We start from the raw sequence: 9130 nt of genomic DNA, 5'->3' as shown, positions 1-9130 counted from the left end.
GCATGAAAGATTTTTCTTGCATAATTTCTATTATTATTTATTGGTAATACTGCTGACATCATTTTCTCACAAGTAAAACTTATAAAATACACTTATGATTTCTAGGGAAGCTTTCTTTCGTCCAAATCCATAATTTCCATTTTTATTATTCACTGGTTAAAAAAAACCTCTAAAAATTTGCGTTGAAAAATCTTTTAAAATATTCAAATAGTTTTAATTTTTTTATAAATTGTAACTTAAATTTATACTCTAATTGAAATAGATTATAAAATATTTAGAAATAGCAATGGTATATTCAAATAGAGAAAGAAGTAAAGAACAGAATAGAAAATAAAAGCAGAAATTTTATTTAGAATCGTACGTTCAGGCAATCCCTCTATCAGTATATGGTGGCCCTGAAAAGGGCCGTTTTATTTTTCGTTTAAGCACGTTCTCCTCGAATCCGTCTAGCCAGATGAATATCTTTAGGCGTGATGGTTACCCTCTTGCCATGGATTGCACACAAGTTGGTGTCTTCGAACAACCCCACTAAGTAAGCTTCGCTGGCTTCTTGTAGGGCATCGATGGCAGCACACTGGAAGCGAAGATCAGTTTTGTATTGCTGGGCTACCTCACGAACGAGGCGCTGAAATTCAACCTTTCTGATTAGAAGATCCGTTGATTTCTGGTAACGACGAATTTCTCCAAGAGCAACGGTCGCTGGTAGGTAACGATGGGGGTTTCTTAACTCCAGCTGTAGTAGGGGCACTCTTGCGAGCAGCTTCAGTCGCTATCTGCTTCCTTGGGGCCTTTCCTCCTGTGGATATACGTGCGGTTTGCTTAGTACGAGCCATAACGATGGAACAGTCCTGGAACTTCTGAAAACCAAGTGAACTGAAGGTAGCAAATTCAGATCTATTTATACGCAATAAACAAATGAACTCTTCCAAAGCCTGGTGGGAAGACTGAACGCCATGAATGGTGATTGGCTAATAGTCCTGCAGTCCATTAACCAATCAACATTCCAGTAAGTACTCTAGAACCAATGTTTTCCACGTGGCACCCTACACGTTTGAACGAGAGTTTTCGCAATACGTGTATATTTGTTAAACATTACTCTCAGTGGATTATATTTTTATACAATAGTTATATATTATTCAAAATATTTACATATTTTATACAATCCTATTATACCATAGGAATATATTTTTAATTCTGATAATAAAATTATTTATTTTATTCTGCAAGTTAAGAGGAAAACAAATTCTTTACTTCGAATTCTTTATTTGTTTTCTTTTGTCGAGCAATTCATTTTATCGTTTGAAATACTTTTTTTATCCCTTAAATCTGTATTTCTATGAATTATCCTAGAAATATATCCAATTCACCCAGTAGCAATTGGAGTGCATCAGAAACATAACGTTTCATCCTGTGTTACTTCTGTTATTAGAATTTATAAATTACCCAACCCACTTTCATCCTCATATCGAGGACATTTCTTTTTTACAATGAGTTTCAAGGTATTTGATAATTTTTAAAAGAAGAATTTGAAATGCCCTTTGTGACAACGAGCGTACCATTGGGTTTGAATGTAGCTACATGGTACAACTCTGTGTGCCTTCCTACTTTTTTTAGATGATTGGAAAGGAATTTATTTTCCACAACGCAATTTACGAAAATAGTTCTTTTACTTGCTAAATTGCCTTTGCAAGAAACAATCCATGGGTATACCAGCGTTCCAAGATACAAAAAAAGCTCTAGTTATAGTGGAAATTCTGTGTTCTGTATAAGGTGAAAGAAATAGGGGATGATGAACTTTTAGTCTCTCCATGCAAATGACACTTTCCATCTTCACCAGGAAATTTCCTCGGTGCCCATACACGAACTGATCATCTACTGCTTGCAACATAATGAAAACCTGCGGATAAAACAGAAAACACTTCAAGTTCAAATACTTCATGAAAAAATCTGAAATCCTGCAGAAGTTTGCTGAATGGGAGCGTGGAACCATGACATGTGTATGTAATTTTCCATAGAAACGATGTACGTTTTCAGAACATAAAAATTGTCAGTGAAGAAAAGAAACTGCCATCTCTTGAAGAAAAGAAAACAATTTTCCCCGATGCTCAGTTCGGTGTGTGCGATGAGCTTTCTATGCTCTGCAATCTCTCATTTTGGAAATAAAATACATTGAAAAGGTTTGTCTTTGTTCGTTTCTATCTGTTCGGAGTCGAATTTAATCTAATGTGGATTGGATGCATGTGTTTTTTTGAAAAACGCTGAATGTCATCAAACGAAATCATTAGACAACTGCTAGGAGATCTGATTGAGGTGTTTCAGCAAACTGAGTAATTAAGGGATTCTTTCTCTTGGTCAGACTGCGCGTTTGACATAAATATAACATAAGTTTGTCCTAAATTCAAACTGAGGGAGGATGATTGAACAACCGATGTGCGGAAGTTTGCCTACAGTCCACGGGTGGTTGACTGCAGAGCAAACCCATCTGTTGTTGTGGAAATGGATATTTGGAATAAATGCAATAGAGGAAACGTATAGGTGAAATGTTTTTTTTTTTCCTGATGGTGTATAATCTTTCTTTCCAGAAATACTGATAAGATTGATGTCATCAATATTGCAAATGTTTTGAAGTTTTATGGGAAAGTTTTCTTATATCGAAATCCATAATTATAAATTCCACATACTTTTATTTATTATCACTCATTAAGAAAGATTTTATATAAAAATTTGCGTTTTTAACCATTACATTTAAATGCAGTAAGCACGTGATGATCGCGAGTTTGTACAGACTGGTTTTGACCAATATATAATTCTTACTCTCAAAATGTCATATATGACATTTTTGCAATGTATTTAATATATTGAATGCACGGTTTCATCATTAAAAAACTAGTTTTTCGTTTCTTTGCAATTGAATTATATTATTAACTATTAAGAAATATCAATGGTATGATCAAAGAGAGTAAGAATGAAAGAACGTATTAGAAAATAAATGTAGAAATGTTATTTAGAATCGGACGTTCAGGTAATCCCTTTGTCACGATATGGTGGCCCTGAAAAAGCCCATTTTTGCTTTCATTTAAGCATGTTCTCCTAGAATCCTCTAGCTAGCTGCATATCTTTAGTCATGGTGGTTACCCTCTTGCCATGGATTGCACACAACTTGGTGTCTTCGAACAACCCCACTAAGTAAGCTTCGCTGGCTTCTTGCAGAGCACCGATGGCAGCACTCTGGAAGCGAAGATTAGTTTTGTATTCATGGGCAATCTCACAAACGAGGCGCTGAAATTGAACCTTTCTGATTAGAAGGTTCTTTGACTCAAAAACATAATGGTGATGTATTATATCACCATTATGCCACCTTGCTATAACAGGTTTGTGCTCTTTTAATGGTTGGGAAATACATTTGATAATCCATTATACAACCATTATCCTTTAATTAAGATGAAGTATTTTAGTGTTTTTCCAAAATTACAAATAATTTCATTCTTTAAAAAGATTGTTGTTTGTGATAATCCTGTGTGACAAAATGAAAAAGAAATCATTTTAAATCTACAGGAACATCGCCGTTTCTCAATATTTGTCATTTTAACAGAGAATATCTCTTAAATTTTCAGCTAAGAATGAATTTTCTTTTCTTTCTTAATTGTGAATTAAGCTAATTCACAATTCAGGCTTGAATTGTGAATTAGCGTAATTCACAATCCTTGCACGGTTGGAATGCTCAGAAGGTTTTTGGAAAAGACGAAGAAACTTAAAAACTCTGGGTAACTGATAAACAATTCCTTGGAAGTTTTCAATTCTGGATTTCGGATACTGTCGAATCTAATGATTTCTTTTCGGAATTCTGTGGAATGATCAACGGATTCGCCATCATACATGCTGAAGACACCTTCATGGGTACCGCATACTTGAAAGAAAATTTGGAGCTGAAGAAGTCTTAAATTGTTTTGCCCGTATATGAGTTTCTGGCCTTTAAAGAAGAGTTTGCAGCAATAATGGGATTATTCAGTGACGAAGGATTGCTACTATCTTTTCCTCCGAAGGAATGGACTGCACTGCAAACAACACTACAAAACGAACATGGTACAAATAACCAAACTGAAGGTTGGAACCATACATTTACGAATTTGTGGGAATAAATGCATGCCCCAACTATATGGGCGCTAAAAGTTAGAGTGAAACAAGAGCTTGCCTCCGGCAGAACAAAAATACAACAATTGGGAATGCCTGTGACCAAGAGAAAAGGAGTAATTTGGGAAAATTACAAATCTGATTGAAAATCTTGTGAGAAAAATAGGTAAATAAAGGAAGAGACATACAATATTTCCTGTAAGCCATCAGTCGCCATATAAGATCTATAGAAGTATTGTGAGGTTTGGATTTTAAGGTAATAATATTATGTTCGAAGTTTGTGCACTGGATAAACTGTCTGCATATCTTTAGTCATGATGGTTACCCTCTTGGCATGGATTGCACATAAGTTGGTGACTTCGAACAACCGCACTAAGTAAGCTTCGCTGGCTTCTTGGAGGGCACCTATGGCAGCACTCTGGAAGCGAAGATCAGGTTTGTATTCCTGGGCTATCTCACGAAGGAGGCCCTGAAATGGAACCTTTCTAATTGGAAGGTCCGTTGACTTCTGGTAACGACGAATTTCTTGAAGCGCATCAGTCCCTGGCCTGTAATGATGGGGCTTCTTCACTCCACCCACAAAAGGAGCAATCTTGCGAGCAGCTTTTGCGGCTATCTCCTTCCTCGGGAACTCTCCTCCTGTAGATTTGCGAGCAGTTTGCTTAATTGAGCCATAGAGATAGAAACAATTATAGAACTTATGGAAAACATGTGGATGGCAAAATGCATTGCTTTAATAGGCGGCGAAGAGTAAACTTCTTTCCAAACTTGGTGAATTGATTAAACGTGGTGAGAGCTTATTGGCTGCAGTCAGCTGCTCTTATTGTAATATCTAATCTTCGTACTCAGAGAAGCTAGCGTTCCAGCAAATCTTTACAGCTGCATACATGACTATCTTCATAACAGAAGTGTTACAGTCAGAAATGCCTATCGACAAGTCTACAGAAATGTCTACAGAGGATGCTCCCAGGGCTCTGTCCTTGGTCCTTTCCTATGGAATGTGATCATGGACGAGTTCCTGAACCTAGACCTGGGGGATGTTTCCACTCAAGCCTTCGCAGACGACTTGATACTGACAGTCACTGGAAACTCCAGAGCTTCCCTGGAAACAACAGCCAACGGAGCCCTTACAAAGCTAGAAGAATGGGCCAGCCTCCATAAACTCCATATATCCACTGAGAAAACTACTTCAATTCTACTCAGAGGAACCCTTCAAATAAGCAGGCCGCCGCAGATTAAAATTGCTGGTAGAACTATCAAACTGACAACTGAGATGAAGTACCTTGGGGTAATTCTCGACCCCAAGCTCACGTTTTACCCGCATATAGACTACCTTCATCGCAAAGTCAGGAACTACACGGCAATGGTAGTGAGGACCAGCAGGTCTGACTGGGGCCTAAATCGCCGCTCGCTGCACATGCTATACAAAGCTGTATTCATTCCCACTATAACCTACTGTGCAGGTGTCTGGTTTCATCGTGCACTCATTGTTCGTAACCAAAGGAAGCTTACCTCCATCCAGCATAATATCCTTCTCACTATCACCCGTGCCTGCTGCACAGTAAGCAACCCAGCGCTCCAAGTCTTGGCAGGAGTTCTCCCTCTGGACCTGCAGATAATTCGCAAAGGTGTGCACTACCAGCTCGCAAAGGGACTCCCTACCACCATCCTGGATTTCACTACAAACCCAGCAAACACCATCAAAGAAGAAAAAAAGCGCCTTGCAGTCTACCTTCTTAACGCCTGGCAAAACAGATGGAATACCACCCCCAAAGGTTCCATCACTAAAATATTCTTACCTGAAATAGCCCAGATCTACCCTAAAGCTCCAGCATGGTACAGCCCACGGTTATATACCACTTTCCTGATTACAGGCCATGGATCTATAAATCACAAACTTGCCTCTATGAACATCGTGGATGATCCTCCCTGTCTTTGTGGTGAAAACGAAGACTGGGATCACCTATTCTATGTTTGCCCGCTCTACGAGGACCTGCGAACGTTGCTCATATCAAAAATACATGCCTTGCCTCGAGGAAATGAACATTTTCTGATCAATGAGGAAGACCAGTACCACGCTTTTTCTGCCTTCGCCCATGATCTCTTCACCAGAAGAAGATCACTGGTACAACGTCCTGGAACTGATGCACATTGATGAACACTCTTTCTCATATACTGAACATCTTCACCTAGATTGTGACCACTTCTAGTTACTGGACTTGACACTCAGGTCGCTTGAATTGTTTCATCCGTGTCTCTCTTGATACGTGATTGCCTTCCCACCCCCTCGAGGGGCCACTTCTTCCACTTCCGCTTAGGTGAGAGAATTCCCACCCAACCTGTGGAGGATGCCTTCCCTTACATCCTCCGTCGCTCTGTCTATACTTCCTTTCCTTTACCCTCTCCAGTACATCCTGTACTCCCTGTACCCTATTATTTTATTTTATATATATCTTTTTTTTTTTTTTTACTTGGTCTCTTTCCAGGAAGCTCAGGTGACCTGGAGGAGACTAGCCAGAGAATTATGGGCAGCCTGGCTACCTCCTAGTGGTGTGTGCGGGCAACGTGGGGTCCTATCAGGGGCCCTGCGGCCAAAAGCCAGGACACCCAACAGAACCCAGCAAATACTTCATTTACAACACAAAAAATTTTTCTGGCTTTCACAGTGATACTGTTTGTCTCCACAGAGTATATATGGCGCAGATGTGGGAAACCACCGGAGGCGCCTTTCCCCCAAAACTATGCACACTATCTAATCTTCGTTTACAGGCTCTGAAACTGGTCTAGAACGAGAGTTCTCAAAGTGACGTCATAATTAGCGTCGTCCAGGTTCCCAGACAGTTTATCCAGCGCATAAATTAATCTTATTTTTATCAATCAGAACATTTTCAACTTATAGAGTTATTGTGTATGACAGAAAAATTACATTTTGAATTCTATTACAATAAAATTGTTATTATATTTATTCTGGGAATTTATTCATTTTTCTAAAATTATTCTGTACATTATAACTTTCTTGCTGTAGAAAGTTATATTTAATGGGAAGATATAGAGATTTCCCTCGTGTTTAACGACTGAAAACGTATTGGTCAATATGTTTTTGGTGTACATTTTACGTACCAGATTGCTTCTTTGATTGACAAAAGCCTTACTTTCAGGCGGGGTTTGCTAGAATTGTTAAGAGAGCACGCCTCTGGAGTCCCTAAGAGATTTCAATCTGAAAACCTTTCCGTTATATTCTAATTGATTGTAGGTAATCAAACATCCATCTGATGCTTCAGAAATGGGTAGTTCCTAATAATTTAATGAAATATTAGACAACTTTTAAAGGGACAAAGGATGCGGGTTTTTTTCTTAAAATTGTTATATTAAAGAAAAAATCCCAAACTCATCATTCTCCAAAGTCTCTCGAATTTTGCTTTATTTTTCTCAGTTTCAATTAGCCGTCAATTGAATTTGCATTCTATGATATAATATTAATTTGTATAAATAGACTATAGCAGCATGCATTTCATATATATACTCAGAATTCCTCTTCCTAATTTCCATCTGAAAATTCTCCTAATCAGATTTGTAAGCAAAATACATTCCAGATATCGCAAATAACATTTTTTGTTCTCAAGTATTTTCGTGTAGCTAAACACCGACTGGTTGCATTTTTAAAAGTATACTCGCTCTATCACTAGATGAGGCTGAAAATATTTTCTCAAAGTTAAAATTAATGAATCACCTGTGTTTTATTCGAAGTATGTTCCTGGTTGTTAACATAAATTGTTGAAATACAGCTTTACTTTCAAGAAGGCAAACTGTAGTACAAATTTTGATTCTAAGAATATTTTCTTTGGAGGAAAATAGAAGTCCTTTTCTATTTTGGTTCATTATCTTCATGCAATGTTGCAATATTAAAATCCCCAAGAGAGATTGACTGCCCAATTTATAACGCCTCGAACTCAATGGCCAAATTTCATAACTGCTTTTTATCACAGAAAAACGGCCCGTGTCCTTCTAGCTTGAAAAGGAATAACACCATTGTATGTTCAGACGTTCATCAAAAAACTTTCTTCTTGGTTTCATTGAACAACTTAAGGTTACAGCACCTCCTCTATTAACATATTATCATCAATAATTATATAGTTTTCCTTGAGGTGTGACAAACAAGCTGTTAATTATAGATATTTCTGATGCGTGGCCCTTTTTGAAAACAATGAAGTCCTTCAAACGGTTTTAACCACTTTTCCAAATTATAAATACACTCTAAGTCTGGCATTCTTTGTCCATTCCAGTCCATTCAAATGTTTTCATAAGTTCCCATCAAGTAGAACGAATCCATCGTACGATGCATGTCTACGTTGTTCATTTTGAGTTTCTCTTTTAACAAAGAGAAAACATTTTTCGCCCCATATCTGTCCACGCCAGGAAAATTACCATTTGCCACCTGTGAATGCAACAGATTTAGACGACAGATATAAACTTCTTTCAGTAGTTACATTAACAATAATAAGGTTTTAAAATATATCCATCGTTTCACTGCTATAATTATCTACGTATAGATTTCCCCAGAAATCTTCCTGAGGCTATAGTTCCTTAAGCCTTGATAATTATAGCCACAGGAATACAGATAACTGATAAAGTTTTGAGCACTGACCCACCACTAAATTACATATGACATTGCGAGGATAAATATCCTCGGGGGTGGAAGTTTTAGGACATCCATTACGTCTCAAATAAATTAAGGCAGCAGAGATCGTATATTAGCTAATATCAGAACTCATCTTGTTTCGGGACTTTGAAAAACACCTCAACTGTATATCAAAAATTAGGGAGCTTATTAAATTGTCCTTGCAGATTCAAGAAATTATTATAAACACACTTTATTCCCAAGAAATTTCTGACTTTTACTAATCTCTTTACCATAATCCTGCTCCTTATACTGCCCTCAAAGGATATTCCTGAACTGTTCGTCAGTGTTATGAATACCATACAGCATAAATTTATGCAG

At 37.6% G+C, this 9130-nt stretch overlaps 1 pseudogene; it reads right to left on the bottom strand.

Annotated features, from left to right (window-relative positions):
• Nucleotides 1–421: 421 nt before the first annotated feature.
• Nucleotides 422–833, bottom strand: LOC150078740 (histone H3.3 type 1-like; annotated as a pseudogene).
• Nucleotides 834–9130: the final 8297 nt, after the last annotated feature.

Source organism: Mastigoproctus giganteus, chromosome 10, assembly GCF_048544385.1.
Source record: "Mastigoproctus giganteus isolate SK-2022 chromosome 10, ASM4854438v1, whole genome shotgun sequence".
Classification (NCBI taxonomy): Eukaryota; Metazoa; Arthropoda; class Arachnida; order Uropygi; family Thelyphonidae; genus Mastigoproctus; species Mastigoproctus giganteus.
This window is presented reverse-complemented; position numbering and strand designations above follow the sequence as displayed.